The 18,265-nt window shown below is 46.3% G+C and overlaps 1 protein-coding gene and 1 long non-coding RNA gene across 13 annotated transcripts in view; one reads left to right on the forward strand and one right to left on the reverse strand.

Annotated features, from left to right (window-relative positions):
- celf6 (CUGBP Elav-like family member 6) overlaps positions 1-18,265 on the forward strand; it is a 106,919-nt gene that overhangs the window by 38,085 nt on the left and 50,569 nt on the right. The window lies entirely within an intron of this gene.
- On the reverse strand, positions 10,234-14,151 carry LOC129603884 (uncharacterized). Its single transcript, XR_008694202.1, has 2 exons — positions 13,629-14,151; positions 10,234-11,016 (listed from the first exon to the last, which is right to left on the reverse strand). It is a non-coding gene; the product is annotated as an uncharacterized LOC129603884 (long non-coding RNA).

Genomic DNA, 18,265 nt, shown 5'->3' on the forward strand with positions numbered 1-18,265 from the left:
TGCCAAGGTCGTACTCAATTAGGCTATTTGTTGAGCATAGCTGCATGAGGTTGGTTTAATCAACCGAGGAATGGAGACAACAACGACAAAAGAGGAAATAAATTAGGCATGGCCGGGCCACACTCTCAGGCGCGCAGCAGCATGCGGGTGCAATGCTCCATTTAGCCGGCCATCTCCTTCCCCGAGAACCCGCTGTCCTCCCCACACAAATACCACACGCGTGTACAGTACTCACACCTTTCACTTCTCTGCCGACTTTCCAAAGCAATTGAAACATTCATTTCCAACTGGCAACAGGTTACAACAAAAGGTTAATTATGCCAGATGGGCACAATACGAGGATAAACTAAAAAGTCAAGAGTAAATGGAGGAAAGTGGAAGCGACTGAAGCTCTAACATGTGACACGTGTCACACAAAGTGGCACTGCCATCACATATAAACAACATTTGTTTACTCTGATTAAGCCAAGACCTTGCAGGGTGTTGAAGCACCTGTGTAAGTGGGCACAGCCCTGGAGGAGAGGAGTCAGACTGTGTTAATGGTGGAGCAATCAGCGGCCATTCAGGTTAATGGGCTTTCAGCTCGTCGGCCCTGGCTAATGTGTGATTTGGAGGGTCAGCCCTAGCGCAACAGCAAACACAGACCACGTTCAACCTCGCCACATGCTGCCAATGCGGCCTTGCTTTCCCACCACACCCTCAGGCTGCTTATGACAGTAAATATTTGATTAAATAAATCAAGGTTGATTAGCCCTTAAAGGCCTGGACTTGGGCTGTTTCGTGCTCAGGTGCAGGCAACCTGGATTTCCCGTTTGCGGTAGGGGACCGTCACTAAATTACCTTCTACGGGTGCCAGATGATTAAGTTGATTGAAGAGAAACTCCATAGATAATGTGACAGGCCCGGTACAAAGAGCAGCAGTAATAGATGGAGCCTGTCTCTACATCTCGTCGGGCTGATACCTGTACCTTTGTTTTCCATCCTTCTCTCGGCGTCTCTCTTTCTCGCTCGCTTTCCGTGAGACCTCTTAAAGCAGTGACATTTCCGTTTCCCTGGATACAGAGCATGCCGGGCGGTTGCCATAGCAACTCCCTGCTTTTTAAGGCCCGCACATCATTGGCGCCCCCCACCCCCCAAACACACACACACACTCCTCCTACCCCAATACCAGGAATGGGGGGCAAAGGAAGTGTGGGGAGAGGGCTCCAGAGAGAAAGCACACCTGCTGGCTTCCTGCTAATTGGCTATTTCTCTTTCTCACTACTTCCCTGTTTGTTGCCCCCTCCCTAGTTTGCCTCTGCATTGCTCCCCATCCACGGTAGATACGGCTTCCACCTCTTTATTGCTCCTTCTTTAACTCCTTCATGCTCTGTCCTTTATATACACACTGGGCTATTTGAGTGTGCAGCGCTGACCACAACTCTGGCCTCCAGCATCTGGTATTTACCTTGAATTGTTTTTTCTTCCTTCTCTACTCTCTTTGATTTTCTCTTCAACTCTATTTTATTGTCATTTTAGGGACCTGCCACCAAAAGTTATGACTTTTAGTCTTTAAATACTGCACTTATTATTAGTAGCTTTTCACAGTGGCAGCAGGATAATTAGAGCCTAGGCAACTCTGGCTCTAAACCTCTAGTAAAAATAAAATGCTAAATAGTATCTCAATACAAAATGTAGGAAAAATCTTCCTCTCGTGCATTTCACTTTCACTGAAGCTCAGTTTGTCTGGATAAGTGTAAATTACTGGTAGGAGAGTGTGTTAGAGCTATACTTAGTTGTGAGGCACATTTCCTATTAGTGACTTATCCCCTCATTCTCTAGAGACCTTTGCACATTACAAATCATCTGCTCTGAGTCATCTTGCTGTTCTCATCACCACAGATCACCTGCATTTGGCAAACTACACAGCCAGTAGTCCTCATCGCTTTATGCCCGCTCTTTTATTTATTTAACTGACGTGTTTCTGTGATATTTATACTTTGTTTGTCCATTGGTCACCATTCCAACCACTGTAGGTAAAGGTGAGACACGGTGCTGCCGATGCCGTATTTTTCGGCGACGCGTCTCACAGAGAGGCTTGACAGGTGGCCAGATCAGACTGTCGCCTCATCAGCGGCTGACATTTGAGCAATATGAAAATGATGCTGGGGCTCAGTCATTTCTATTCAATTAAGTCCATGAACAAACCTTCTGTGTGTTTTCCTGCTGATAAAGTCACGGCAAATGACTTGTGAGCAACGTGAGTGGTGATTATGAATCCAGTTTGTGCCCACGCGTTGAATGTCGAGCAGTGTTTTTCTCTATTTGCCAGGCAGAAGATAGACAAATAGATGGTTATATCAGTGAAATTGGACAGGGAGAGATAAAACAATAATAGTGGAACCCAAAGGCTAAACCCGACCAATACTCCTATAAATGCCACAGACTGCCTAGAAGATATTGGCTGTCATGCTGTTTGTAAGGTATATTTTTTATTCTGTCACTTTCTCTACATCATATATGGCACCGAGGGCACATGTAGCTCGTTTGGTCCCATAATAGCAAATTTGGGCGTGTGAAAAATAGATTTAAAGCAAGAAGACGAGTATTGACAGAAAAAAGCACTGTGACCTTTCACAGTTCGCTGTCGTCTGTTCAGGCCCAGTCCACCTCGCCCAGCTGCAGAACCCGGAGCTCACGATTACTCTATTGATCCATTGACTGGGGTTTCATCTGTCCAAAGCATCCACCTTTGAGCACTTCAATTATTAGAGTCATCACAGCCACAGTGCTGCAAGTGGCTGCTTGTCCAGCACTGTAATCTGTCAGGGAATGAGATCCTGACCGCAATGTCACAGTGCTGGACATTACCCCATAAGTCACCTTGATCATGAAGAGTTGTCAGGGCCTGACAGGTAGGTCACAGGGCCCAACTAGCCATAGAGATCGCTGCAAAGTCTACTCCGCCCTTTTTGAACCGCAGACTTAGATGCTGCAGCCTTGTGCTTGTTTTGCTGCTTCTGGGTTTCATCATATTTGATCCAAAAAAAATTGTTCTCAAATTCATTATGAAAGATAAAAGTTTCCAATTTAGTCAACTCTTACCTTTCATCTTACTTTGAACGTATTTAGTTAAATATGACAAAGCATTCCCAAAAGTTTAATAATACATCTACTTACCACTTTAATTATCTTAAAAAATTCATTAAAGGAGCAAAGGCAAAGGAATTGGTGTCTTAGATGTTTTATTACTCAAATGTACATTTCTAAAATGATTTAAAATGATATCTTGATTTTTAGCAGCCGGGTAACATAGATTTGGTGAAATATAAAAAAGAATCATCTATAACCAAGGTGATTTATTCTTATCCTGGATTTTGTGTTGATTGTAACATTTGCAGTTGTTGGTTATGTTCTGTTCAGGATGATGAAGCACAAGCGTCCTCCCGGTTGTCACAGTGAGAATATTGCGTGGCGTCTATGACCGCTCGGCAAATAACAAGCAGACGGTCTACTATTATTAGCGATGACGGAAGTTAAACCACATAAACAGGTTTTCAGAAGCTCCGAGTCCGGCCTGAACCAGCTGGCCACCGGGGGACCAGCGATATTGATCTGAGATCCAGCCTGAGCTGGGTGAAACGGTGCGGCCATATCGCCGCCCACGCCAACACACAGCCGTCCTATAAAAAGCACAGGCTCCTGGGGAAGCGGCGCTGTTGGTGTGTGAGAGAGGGAGAGAGGAAATACTTGTACAGTGTGCGACTACATGTACTGTATGTTTACCGGTGTGTTCCTCGTGCCAGGAGGACTCAAAGCTTTAGGTCCGACGCTTGTGACTCAGTGCTGCGATAACGGACCGAGCAGCGAGGCCCAGCGGGCTGCGTTCAAGGCACACATTAGTCACCACAGAGTTACGGCTTTTCAAACCCAGACGTGAGTGACGCCAGTAGCAAATCTGCAAAGTACAGGTTTACCACTTTTAAAGTTTCGACTACGATTTGACTCATGCAGGGTTTGTAAAACAGGAGAAAACCTGGCTGGGGCGTGATCAGTTTTCCCTGTCTGCGCCGTCACACGTTTCCCTGAGAGGAAGTTCACAGGCAATGCCATTCAGTTTGATTCCTTCGTCATAATACTTGCTATCATTTGAATTACGATTAAGCTGTATTCTCCCCTCGAAGATGACTAACTGGGAAATACAACATTTCCCCGAGCGCGCTGCTCGCTCAAACTTTGGTCCATTCATTTGTTTCATCTACATAATTTCACTGAGCTGTAATTACCATAACAAAGATTTGGTGTCCTCTGGTGACATTGCTCAGAGAACAAATTCAAGCTCAATAGCTCAAATAACATCTAATATATATGGGGATTGGCTGGGATGTTGACAGCTTCATGATATGCAGCAGATAAGGGAGAAAACACACTGGATTGAAACTATTTTCACAGCAAAGTACTACAGAAGCAAAGTAGTGACAGACGCATTGGTCCCCGCAATTTACTTGTGTCGCTCCTTAAAGGAATGTTGTGACGATTTTAGGTGCAATTAGTGCTGCAGGAATCTGGTTGATTTCACTCTAATACTTCTTACTTTAGCACTTTAATACTTTAATAATGCCCCGTCTCCTCTAAAGAACCCCCCCCACCTGTGACTGACCGGACCCTCTCAGGTGTTTCACGAAAGAAGGTCCCAGTCCACTCCTCTCTTTTCAAAGAACTCCTGCAGGGACGAGCGTGGGCGCATCCTCCTCGCATCCGGTCTTCCCTCCAGAGCCAACGCGCTCCCCGCGACGCCAGCCGCACAGGGCGAACGCCGGCTGAGCCTTGTAGCGCCGGCACGCGCGTTCCACAACATGGGCACTGTGACTACGCCCGGGTGTCAACACTACCCAACTCAATTACTTCAGTCTGCAGCGCACCACTAATCCCCACCCCACCCCTCCGCCACCCGCCACCATTATTCCTGTACATCGACAGATTTGCATGTACTTTCACGCCACTATTTAGTTTGCTGTTTATTTTTAGAAGCCCACGCCTAATTAGGGGGAGCTGGTGTAGAACACAAGCATAAACGGCAACATTAGTGCTGGCACTAATGAGAGAAGATATTGTGGGTAAAGCTCAGTAATTTTATCCTGTACTCTATTATTATTCTTTCATTATCATCCCGGCGCTTGGCTGACCTCTCTACCTCTGCTCACGCTCTCGTTCTCTCGCTCTCTCTCTCTCTCGCGCTCCTGGCAGTGTCGGACGCCTTTATTCTTCTTAATTATGCCCCGTACCTGTGCTGCATGGTCTTGAGTAGAAATACGCGCCCGCGTATGTCGGCGCGCTTGTGCACGACGGGCAAAGTCCAAACAACAATGAGCCGAGGGGACCGGCGTGATGCGAACTGCCGACTCGTCCTCTGAACACCTATTTTTTTCGAATGAACCATTATATACAAGCAATCATTTCCAGTCCTCCAGCACATCCCCCCATTGTTCACCTCACTGGTAGAAGAAGACGCAGCGCGGGGAATGGAAAGTAATCTGTGTGTGTCAGGAACACTTCATGAATCTTTTGCTTGTGCCGCAGCAACAATTTCCCTAATCACAGGCTTATTTCTGTGTCTGTGTTGTTGCTCTGGTTTATCAGTTACCATAATGCACCTGGGCACGCTCCACGCGGAGAGGCCCGATTAGATCGAATGGCAGAGTGAGGTGGAATGGAAAGGTATTACGCAAATTATCCGTCACGATGGCATCGTGTCCACGGAGGCAGGGGAAGGGATGCATTGCTGTGGGCAGTCAGCTGTGCTGGGCTCCACGGGGGCCAGGCCTGTCACGGGCTCATTATCTTTATCAATTTGCTCTCACTGCAGGGACAGTGGTGACTTGACAGAGTTTGGGGTCTTTTTTTTGGTTTTTGTCTTACACAGACATAAAAAAAACCCCACTGATGCTTAAAACTCAAACCATCATCGCTTTTGTACTTGAGACCCTGAACACACTGAAAAGTCATACAGTACAGTATGTTATTCCATTTAAATCTGGCTCACTACAAAATAAAACTAATTCTAACTCATTCTGATAAACTCAAAGACAACCTGGTGTGGTCATAACAGCTGAAAACATCAATAATCAATAGGTCCTGAGCATCTGGTTCAAAACGTTCTTTACTGATACAAACAATCGCTCCAGTTGAGGCGTGTGTGGACTGTAATAACACCCATGTTGTTTACAGACTTGAATGCCCCTGTGGCTGCTATTATATAGGCCAAACTAAAAGCAGACTGAGAGATAGGGGGGCAGAACATCGTTACGCTACTCGCAATGGGAATCCTGCCTACCCTATGGCCAGACATTATTTAGCAGCCAAACAATGGCAGTGGATCTTTTTTAAGAGTCACGGGCGAAGGATTGTGTGAAATTGCAACCTATTGGGTTGAGCTTATTGTGTGTCAAGACTCCCTGAGGAGGGCAGGCGTGCTGCAAGGCGTTAGTGTTTCTGTTAATGTTAATGTTAATGTTAATGTTAAAGGACAGTACCTGGATGTGCATGCTTTGGTCTGTACATCTAATCACAAATGTGTCTTTCCATCACAGTAAATACTCAAAACGTCTCCCACAAACTTAATCCGGTGAATGCAAGTTTTTAGCTCATGTTCCGCGACTTCCCTGAATCGCCTCTGGCCGAAGCTAGATGGGCTGTGCGTTGTCACCCGTTACGTGGTCGGCGGCGGCACGGCAGGGAGGGCCGTGTGCCGTCACGCCTGTCTCCCCGCCGGCCGCTCTCAGGCTGCAGCCCCTCCGTGCTCCTGCGCCTAATCACGCTGCTCAGCATGCAGAGCACCCTCCCCGACGGCCCCGGCGCGCGGTCCCCAGTCGCTGACCTCCCCTGAAGCTACGCAGCCGAGCTGCGCTGAACTGTGCCCAGTCAGCCGGTGCCAGATGTCAGGTGGGACGGATGCTGGGGAAAGTTATGCAGAAGAACAAGCGGGGCTGGATCAGGTAGTACTGGCAAAGACTTTCCTACGGTTTGGCTGCTGGGGAGCCAGATGGGTGCTGCTAGTTTGACAAAAAAACTAAAAAAACAAAGGGAGGGTGTTGGAACTGCTGCAGGCAAATATGTGAAACTATCTTTTTATTTGTTTTCGCCTCTTCATTTTGTTGGTGCTGATAAATTACAGGATGAGGTACTGTATCATTTGTAAGCTTTTTGCAATGCTAGCATTGAATTTCTGCATGGCTAGTTCAAATACTGTAAAAAAGGACTTTTGTATAAAAAAATCCAGCTGGTATAAAAAAGAAATGTTAAAATATTTGTGAGTAACAGCACATCTATTTTGTGAGAATTACCAATTAAAACGTAGAATCTTTGGGGTGACAGTACAGTTGGTGCAGATGCTGCTCTGGTAGACATTCGTTTTCATGGTGTGTTTTAATGAAGTAAACTCAATATTTGGCTCGAGCAATCACCCACAAGTCATTTTGTTTGTGCACATATTGAACATGCACAGTCCCTCCCCTTCGCATTCCCCTAATGAAGATAAGGCTGATGCAATCCACAGAAACACAACGCTCGTAACCACATGCTGATGTTCACACACCTGCTGTATGTCAGGCAATTTCACCAGAAAATCACATAAAAACTCTCCTCCCTGGGAATTCAGAAGTAGAATTCCTTGTCTGCCTCTCAACATGTCACACTTTAAAAGGAGTCTGGGTATTGATCTCTAGGAAGACAGTCTGGCAGACTTGCCATGTGCCTGCCCCCGGCTCCCAGCTCAGCCAGAGCCCAGAGAGGATGTTATCCCCCGGGGCTGATTAGAGGCATTTCACTGGGAGTCTCCCAGGTCACTCTTTAAGCTCCTTCCCTTTGCTGCTCGCCTGCCATGTCACACACCTGAAACCCACGGAAATGACTCCTGGGGAAAGTGACAAATTTTTACAGCTGTTACTTTCCACTGACTCCTGTTTTGATCCATTTTCCAGGCTGCGATCGTGTGTGTTTGTGTGTGTGTGTGTGTGTGTGTGGTGTGTTTTACAGAAAGTTCTAAATTAATTACTGCAGTTAGTCTCAGGTTTCCACTGTGCGTACGTGTGTGTGTGTGTGTGTGTGTGTGTGTGTGTGTGTGTGTGTGTGTGTGTGTGTGTGTGTGTGTAATGTTTCAGCCTTCGGTCCTCACTGTCACCGCTGTGCTCTCATTGATCACATGGTCTGATTCTGTCAAACTCCAGAACCAACGCACTCGCTGCTGTGAGAGGCGAGTGAGCGAGAGCGATAAAGAGAGAGAGAGTGGGGAGAAAGGGGGGATCTATTTTCATGGTACTCCCTAGTTCTTTTCTCAAATGTGTGAACTGCTTACTTTTAGAAATATCAAAAAGATTAGCATTTATATAAATCTATGACGTTGCAGAATTTAAACTCATCCCGGAAAAGAGAGAAGATACAAGAGCAGGAAAAAAATAATTTCTGCTAGATTCTTGCTTTGCATTTCTGACTGACGAGCTGTTTAAATCTAGCAAACACTCATTTTGCAGCTAAAAGGAAAAGTCAAAGGAAAACCTCAAGGTTTGTAAAAACTCATGATGACACACAGGAACAACCACTGTGATGTGGGCCTGCAAAATAAAATCTGCAGGTGTTTGAATGTAACACTAATATCGACCCCGATCTATTACTTTGAATTACACTGTACAGCTGAGATCCTGTCTCTTTAAACTGATTAAAGCTACAGAGATGGAGAAAACAGTGAGCTCACAAACAGCAGGTCGAGCTGTTCACAGTAAAATGACGTAAGTGTAAAGAAACCTTCACCTACTTGTTGCCGTCGCGTGTTGTTGTCAAACTGCCTGGTGAAGAGAGAGGGAACGAGGCTTCGCAGGAGCTGAATGAGCGTGGATGCAGCCTCCGACAGACCCTGAGGTTGAGGTGCCAGGCCTTCTGTTTCTCAGCGGGTCAAAGCAGGGACATGGCGTCTGCTGGAGAGGACTGACCTTTACCTTATTGAGTAAAGAATGATGTGATTACAGAACGGCCTGACCTGCCAGCCCCATTACCACCCTGCTCTCCATTAGTGACCTCTGGTTGGGACTAAATACAGTCCGTGTATCCAGAGGCACATAATAAACAAAAACCCGTATACAGATAAACATCTGACGGCACAATCGCATGAGCGGCATCAGCAAATGCAAGTGCTGTTATTATACATATAAATAAAAAAAGATTTAATAATAAACTACAATGCACTGTATTGTATATTATATACAGTATGTGCATGTCTTTGCTTCCGTGTAGATGTACGTTTAGTGTCTGTATTCACTATGCAGCCGCGCCGGTCTGCAAGGCGGCCGTGCTCGCTTCTTCTTTCGCCTTGTCGCGTTTGTCTGTTCCTATCTGCCTCACAGCCTCCTCTGCCTCCCCCACACTCTGCCTGGGGAGTGATTAAATCAGTGTTCGCCTGTCCACAAGCCAAAGAGATTGGCGCACTAGCACGCACGCACGCGCACACACACACACACACACACACACACACATGCGCACACACGCACGCACGCACGCAGACACACACAGACACACACACACTCACACACACACACACACACACACACACACACACACACACGGTGACACAGCACTGAGCCAAACGTACAGCCACATATATTTACCTACATCCCCCCCGACAGGTATTTGAACAAAAGCCCTCAAATATTTATTTAATCGTAAACACATCCTGCCACGAGACCACATCCTCCCGGGACTGTCACGTTCCGACCGGCGCAGCGGCTGACTGGCAGCACGCTCAGTCATGCTAACAGGTCTGTAGGTTGACACACAGTGATATTCATAAACACACTTTGTTCCTTTTTGGATTACTTAGGGATAATCCCAGAGGCATCCGTGGGTGATGGGAATTCTGCATCTGTAAACTTATCCTCTGTGATCTCACCAAGTCACTTCTCCATCTTTGGAAAAGTCCTGACCTCCTGTATATGAGTGTGTGTTTGTGTGTATTTCTGCACAAAGGTGTGAGGCTCTGTGTATGTGCATGAGTGCGCGTGTGACAGAGCATCCTTATGATAAGTGACTCCCAGGCTGATTAAAGAGAACTCCTTCCCTCTATAATGAACACAGGAGATCCATCAGCCGTTGCCTTTGAGGAACGCCGGGCGCGTCAGCAGCTAAAGTGCCTGTGATCTTTCGGATTTCAACCAACGCTGATTAACTTGGCAGCATATTAAGTGGGAAGGTATTGAGCTGGCTCTAAAAAAAAAAAAAAAAAACTTCTCAGAGTTTGACTTGCACCGGTATCAAGTCTCATTTGCATATCTGAATAAAGTTAAAGTGCTTATGTTTGTGCAAATATGATTAGTGTGTTTCGGGTCGACCGAGCGGGTCAGTGAATTATCAGGCTCACGTCTGCTCAGGTCTCATGAAGGAGAGCCAACGTACCCTAAAGGTTGCACTGATGTGCCTGTATCTGTTCCTTGCTCAGGTTAAAGGCACAGATTTATGTTATTAATGAGCTCAGTCTTATTGAGGATGAGGATGCAGCCTTCATCACTGCAGCCATGCGCAGCGTAAATATCTACAGTATAGGGCATACTGTAAATATCCACCTCACGGAGGTTGACGCGTAGACACGTTCTTTGAGAAACATAAAAGACCCACAAAGAAGTTTGGCATTGGTTTGTTTTAAATATATCAGTAGAAAAGTAATGATAAAACAGAACAGAAGAGAACACACGTCCTTTAATCCATATTCTATGCTTAAAACCTTAGGTACAGTCATTTTCTCCCATCTGCAAATGTATCCCTGGCTCACCAAACATTATATTATTAACTGAGGTATCAGAAGAGATTCGGAAAACTGGCAGAAGCAAAAACAAAGTTAATCTTGTCCTGAAAAACATCTGCGGGGAAATACGGTTCTTTTCTCTATGAAGAACACTTTCCTGATCGCTGTAGTCGTTCCGGCAGCTCTTTTATCTTCCCACGCCAAACGCCAATCAGTCAAAACAGGCCCGGACGTCTCTGATGGTCCGCGGACTTCCAGAGGGGAGGAGATATGTGTTAAAAATGCAGAGGGTTGGGATTCAGCGCAAACGTACAAAGGTAAACTTCAATAAGGCAGCGCGGGGACCGGCCTTGCTCTTTTATCATTTATTGGCCAGTGAGCGCTCAGCCTGCTGGGAGTTGTCCCACTTCCTCCACCATTCACGCCCTGCCACGTAGGTGAACCCACCTAATATGGGATAGGCCCCTGCCTCTCCTGCAGCCTGATGCCATATCAGGCCGCTGGGAGGGCTCGCTCGCATTTCCACTCCAACTACATTTCCCAGAAGGTCTTTCTGTTGGTTAAGTCGAACTTTGGGGCGCGCCGATAGAGGAAAGGTCCTCAAATGTGATTCAGAACTAAGTGGAAAACATGAAGAATGAATCAGGCTTTGTGCGAGCGCGTGTTTAATCTCCCAACATGTCAGCTGTAGCAAGCTGTCCCATTTTGAAGTTGAGTTGCGAGAGGATTTTGAAGAAGCAGAAGCATTCAAATGTCTCCAAGTCAATTCCATCCCCCTTTTTCTTTAGTCAGTCATGGATTGTCGCTCCCCTACCCTCGTGCGTAATTTGTTTCCTCATGTTTACAACAGCTGACATGGCTTTTGATTCTCTATTTTGTGTTTGGGAATGAACTAATCATTTCAGCTGTAGATGACATTGAACTAAGCTTCTCGCCGGGTGAAATAGGCCCAGATGTCGGGCACTTTGCATCGCTCTACAAAGTGACTGGTTCGGTTTGACCTCTGCGAGGGCAGATGAATATTGTCGTGTTTTATAGCAAACATCCAAATCTAGCTTCCCTTTTTTTTCCGGCTTGATGGGCCTGGGCTTGCCTTTGTCGTGTGGCACTGACACTCTCACCCTGGATTAAAATCTTAATTAACTTGAGTGTCGTTCTGTCGTCCTGCGGTTCAAAAAGGCTAAGAAAGGGCGACAGAGGCGGAGACGGGGCTGCGTCACGTGGGTTCATTGGATTCTCAGGCCTAATGAAGAGGGCATGGTTAGCGAGGCCGCCCCCCCCCCCGTGTGCCGGCCCTTCCCCGCCCAGCTCTGGCTCTCAGTGCGTTTGTGTGACGAGCTCTCAGGCTGAGGTTGAGGGACCGTTGAACCCAGACGCTGCTAAGTCTCTCCCGGAGCGTGACTTCGTGTAACGAGGCTGACGAAGCCACGAAATTAAGATTTTCTCCACTTCTACTTGGGAGCGCAAGCGCTAAGTGCAAATGTTAGCCATCATTCACTGCTACGGCCTCAGGCGCTGGTTAGTGGGTCGGACGCGATCGCGCGGGTCACCTTCTTGACAGAAATGACACGCCTGATCACAGGCTGGCCATTTGCCACTGTTTCGGTGCCCAGCTGTGCCTTCCTGCTCGCCTGACCTTGGCTTCACATCACGAGGGTTCGGGTGGCAAATAATGGCTAATCTGGCCCCGGCTAGTGCTCCTCTGGCGTCCCTTCGTCCCTCATTTCATCTTGACATTCTGTTCCGGACAGCTATAAGGGCCTCCATCCTTTCCAGGGAGCGATGACGAGGCTGCATATGCTGATCGGAGGATGCACATTTGTCTCAGTGTTGGCCAAGAAGGCCGGTGGGTGGTGTTGGGATAGGAGGCGCAAGGGTTGAGAGAATTATAGCAGTGTCAATCATAAGCTGTTAATGACAGAACGACAGCTTGGCTCAGCCCGGCCAATGTTTTCCACCAGTCTGGGTCTCCTCCAGGGGAACACCACGACACGCTTCCCCTTAAGGGGGCGCTGTGCCGGGTCCCAGCTCTGGCTCCGCTGAACGGCAGCCATCTGCCCACAATGGCTGGACCTGCCTTAAACATTAAAAACGCCGCTGCCACTATGACAGCTCTCGCACCAGCTGCCTTTATCTCCACAGCTTTGTTTTTTGTCAGTGTGAAATACCATTTGAATTCCAAATGGAGCAAAAACAACCCATAATCTCAGCACAGAGTCTTTTTTTCTTCTCGCCCTGGTATGACAGAGCTTTTATATGATGAGGCTATTCTATCAGCTTCCTATAAAAGCCCCAGTTTTTTTTTTTTTTTGTTTTTTTATTCTCTAAGCCCTCAGCAACTGATCTGATGGGCCACCCACTGCAAATGGCAATGTCTTTTCTCATGTAAAACACTCATAGCTCTTTATTGAGGATCATTGCACTGGCAGTTTATTTTAGCCAAACATCAGCACTACTATTCAAACGCTGAAATTAATTCTGCAGCCTGGGTAAAAAGGTGAACAGTCATAACAGTAAACTCCGTCTCCCCCCTCTCGCTGTCTCTGTTATTCTCTTTCATATTGCCAGCAGCAGTGCTTTTTTATTCATTTCTTCTTTTTTTTATTTTTTTTTGCTGAGCAAAAATGTCTTTGCATCTGAAATGTGTATTAATGCACCGCTAAGGTCAACTCAGCTCATTTAAAAAACAAAGCATCCAGTGAGCTGGAGGTCCACAGGTCTGCTGGCACACAGGAAAGATTTATTGTTTGCCCCGCGCTGGTGCTGTAGCTCCTCGTTACCGACCAACTCTGACCCGTCCTGCCGGCGCCGCAGAGGCACTTAATCTCCATAGACAACTTCTGTATGAATACATTGTACTCACAGTGGAGTAGCACGAGTGCCCTCACATGGGTAGACGCCACACACCGCCGGGTCTGGAGCCCACCCTGCGATGCCCTATTGGACCGGGACCCGTGGTTTCCCTGTGGTTTACGCTGCGTTCCTCCTGCATGCATGAGGATAGGGGTGTTTGCGCCTATAGTACTGTAGGTGGTTTAGCATCAAGGGTGAGGGTATACTTGGCCATACTGTATGGTGGGCGGAGAGAGACCGAAGCAAAGGTAATGCAGGCACCAGACAAACAGAAGAAAAGTCTATTTTTATAGATCATTTAATCCTGCAGTGCCTTAAGAATATTACTTTCCTTGAATTCAGATAAAAAAAGAATTACAATTGTTGTGAGATGATCTGAGTTTATCCAAGCACAATCCAACCGCTTTTCTCGCAATAAGCTAACAGTACCCTGCCACACATTAGTTTGTTACAGCTAATGAAAGTTCCTGCAATGAAATTAAAACTAATTGGTAAACAATTGGAACGCTCTCGATGGGAAAATAAGCAGCCAAGATGTATTTTAACATCGCGCTGCGGCTAAATTGAATTGTTAATATTATTTTTTGCAATGTGGGCATGAGAGGGAAGCAGTGGGTGCAAGCCACAAAAAGACCTTTTATCTTGTGAGATAGAGTGAGAAAGAGAGCGAGCAGCGTCTCTCTCTCTCTCTCTCTCTCTCTCTCTAAGAACGTGCCTAGAAGGTGCAATGGCGACCCGAACCTTGCCTCTAATGTAGGCCAGCAGAAAAGCAACAGAGCTTTGAGAGAGGGGCTTTATGACCTGCTCAAACATACGGATGGTGAGGATGACCCCGCAAGGCTTGAGATGAGATCATTTAAATGTACTAGACATACAGAGAGCAGATACAAACCAAACTTTAAAGGAAGATGCGGGTGGAGTAGAAGCAGGACTGGCAGCTCAGGAAAGGTTTTAAGAGGCTTACAGAATATTCCTGTGCGAGTTTGAGTTGTGAGTTTCGCCTTTGAGAGAGAAAGGATTGGGCTCAGATCAGAACGCTGGTAAGCGACTGCTCCACAGTAACAGGGAGGGTGAGTTCACAGGACAACGGACTGCGTTATAGGAAATTATAAACTTCTGTCATTGCTACTCGTCCACCAGTGACATGATGAGTTCCTCTCCCATAATGACACGAGGCAGCTTAGCTTAAAACCATTTTGCCTTTCCATCATAATTATTGAGCGCCAAAAGCCAAGCATGACACCAAAGCATCCATTTCTGTCACTCACTGCTGCACAATGTAAAATATTTGCATTCCATTCATTTTTTTTTATTTTTGAATGACATATTTCATCAAGTAAATCAACTTAACAAAAACCTGCAGCACAGGGATTTAAGTGTCATGGGACTCGAGTGAGTCATCACATTTCACCGTAGACGTGGGTTTTGAGTGTTTCGACAGGTCCACTGAGACCAAGCGCTTGGTAAAGAACTCGCTCACTGTTGATGTTGGATGTTTTGACACCAGAGCAACTGATTCCGTCGCCTCATAACGTCTACGATTCTACGCAAATGATACGCGATCGTCACAAAAGTCGAATCAGTCACTGAAGCTGCACTGTGTTTTAATTCATTCATTCCTTCATTTATTCATTGCTTATTGTGTGACGACCACTACTGTACTGAGCTGTTAGTTTAATCTTATCTTTAGGTGAGGAAAGTGGCTGTTGGTTATTAACACAAGCTTGAAACGCTGTCTTATTGGTCTAAGTATTGATTAATATTGATTTAATACATGCCTCTTGCTCATGTCTACTCAGAAAACAGGCCCTTTAATCACCTACATATTTGATGTGCCTGCTTTAATAAGATCTGTGGCTGAGAGACACATTCTCAAACAGGAAACCTATGGATGTTGCCCAGACTGACTTACAATAAGTGCAGGAGCAGACGGCATTCAAGCATCCAGCATCATGAAATGCACATTTGGCGCCACTGTGCACTGATAATATTCTGACTGTAGATCAGAGATCAGAGAGATCAGAGGGAAGGACAGACACACAAGGGATGTTTTTTCCCTCTTTCGAAGGCAGTAAGGTGAGAAAAAAAACAGACGAGGAGATTCAGTCGGGAGAGACTTACACAAAAAGAGAGAGCAGGAGAAAGACAGAGACATTCAAAGCGAGGAGCCAATGATGCCGTTCATGCTTTGGGATCGCCACGCCCACTGAGCAGCCGGGGGCTCCTGAGCGAGGGAAGGATTTCATCTGTTTTATCTCCTCTGTCTCCTTTATTCCTTCTTCTTTAGGTTACAGAATACGACCCTCTTTTTCCTCGCCTGATTCAGTGAGGCAAAGATCTTAATCGCCGCTGACCGTAATCTAGCGAAGTGGAACGCCTTCCTTCAATAGACAAAAACAGCTTATGGATGCTGCGCCCTGCGAGGGTGGAGCATCAAGGGTCATCCTGTGAGGCGGCTGCTGTTGTGTCCTGTTGGGCGCTGCAGACGCTTCATCTTCATTTAAGGCTACGTGGTTAAAAAGAAGGAAAAAACCGGGCATGGCGTTATTAAAGAGACTGGTACGTCCGATAGGATCCATCAGACGAGTGCAGATCTATGAGCAGCTCAGCCCGTCGACACCCGAGCAAACATCCTCGCGCCCGTTTTTAGCGGCTGAAGCTAAATGAGCATTTACACAAAGCAACACTGAAGTGCGACCGTGCGCATTCACGCACGTATTTGTTTTAATCTCCCTGCGGCCTGAACGGTGACACGTGACACCTCGGAGCTCCTGAAGAGGCGACTTCTTTCTTTACAGTTGACAATTTGCAATTTTTATTTTCTGCTGGCATCAAAATCGTCCTGATGTGGAAAAACTATCCATCTGGTGCTCGGAGCAGAGTAAAACTGACACTATATGTTATTTGCAAAGAGTGCAATCATCGTTTCTGTTGCCACAGCAGAACCCCCCCCCCCTCCACCCCCCCGACCTTTTTTACGTCTTCCTCTTTCTGTCTGCTGCTGTGAATCCTCCCCGCACGCCATTTATTTTGCTTTTCGACATGCCTCGTTTTTTTCATCCCCCTCTTTCTCTGCGTCACCTCATTTTATGCTCGGCGACTTTGTCACTTTCTCCCTCTCCGTCTCGCTCGTTTCTTGTTCCTTTGTTTCGTTGTCACTTCCTCTCCGAGCGCTGTGTTTTGTCATTTCTCGCTCGCTTCCTGTCTTCCTTGCGCACTGTCATAGACGCGCGCACAAACGCAGACATAAATAAATCCTCTTTCTGTGAAGTCCCTGAAGTCAGAGACGAATATGATTTTCAAAATCCACAAAAATGTCACTTGCACAGAATTTTCACAGTGCATTATTTCACTTTAAAAATAATGCTCGCCCACCTAGCCAAAGCTCAAAGCTGCCACATCAAAGTTTCCAAGGATTCATCCGAGGTTTAGACACAGTATTTAAGCAGAGGTGTACATAATATGCTGCTCTGGTGGCTCTGTGAAGAGGCCTGTTACACGGTGAGTAGAAATTTTATCCTAAGAGCTTTGTGTAATCCTTATCTCAGTTTACATATTGTCTCTTCACCGGCGCACGTCAGTTCTCCTGAATAACAACTCTGACCAAGCCATCGATACCTCGGGTTTATCACATTGGCATCATTATCAATATCCGACTGTGAAGGTTATTCAAGGCGCATGTTATGCAAACGGCGGCACACGCAGGTGTGTGTCTGTAGCCGCCGCGCTCCGTCGATGCGCCGCCATTTCCCTCCCGCGCCGAACGTCTATATTTATAGAAACAAATCAGTGTTTTCTCTGTTTTTACTGACGCCGCGACGGAAACTGCATTTGCCAGCTGACAAGCTTCATCCTGCTACTTGGTTGTTAAGTGCTTGTGTTGTCCGCGTCTCTGCAAACAGTGTGGGTTGGCAAATTGGATAGAATCTCATCAGGCGTAAATAATAGCAACTATCTGTAAATAGCGCTGGAGCTGGGGAGCAACAGATGCTGCTCCTGGTGAAGGAGAAAAGCCTGCTCTTCTCCACTGAGCCTGCTCCCCACATGCTGCCACTCACGTATTTGGCTCCCATTAACACTGATCTATATTAATTCCTTGAGAAAAAAAAGGGATGAATAAGGAAGTTGATTAAGGAAATGAAAATCTATTCTGCTGAGCTGAAGCTCAATGTGTTCCAGTCTGTTTCACACTCTGGGATTTTTAAACATTAATGGCTATCCAGTTAGTCACAGATCACTGAAGCAAAGCTTTGATACAATGTTTATTTATCCATCTACTTATTTTTTTTAAGCATTGAACCCATCTCCCCGTTGGTGTTCGTAGACTTCTCAGCTCGTGGCTACTAAAAGAACAACAGTCAAATCATATTCACCATAGACGCCTTTTATCCAACCTTTTATGTAACGGCACTCTCCCTAAGCAACGATCTCAAATTCTGCATGTGTGCACTTAACAAAAAACCAGTGAGCTACAGTAGTTTGATGAAATGTACCTGGCATTCATCAATAGCTGGAATGAAAGCTAACGCCTTCCCGTGTCCACCGAGGCTTGTATCCTCTCATTGATTTCTGGCCAGGCATTTGCTCACCCCAGCCAAGGTCCAAATGCAATTTAAGGGCTGTGTGGGGACGCGTTTCTAGCGTAGA

The sequence above is a fragment of the Betta splendens genome, chromosome 3 (genome assembly GCF_900634795.4).
Source record: "Betta splendens chromosome 3, fBetSpl5.4, whole genome shotgun sequence".
Lineage (NCBI taxonomy): Eukaryota > Metazoa > Chordata > Actinopteri > Anabantiformes > Osphronemidae > Betta > Betta splendens.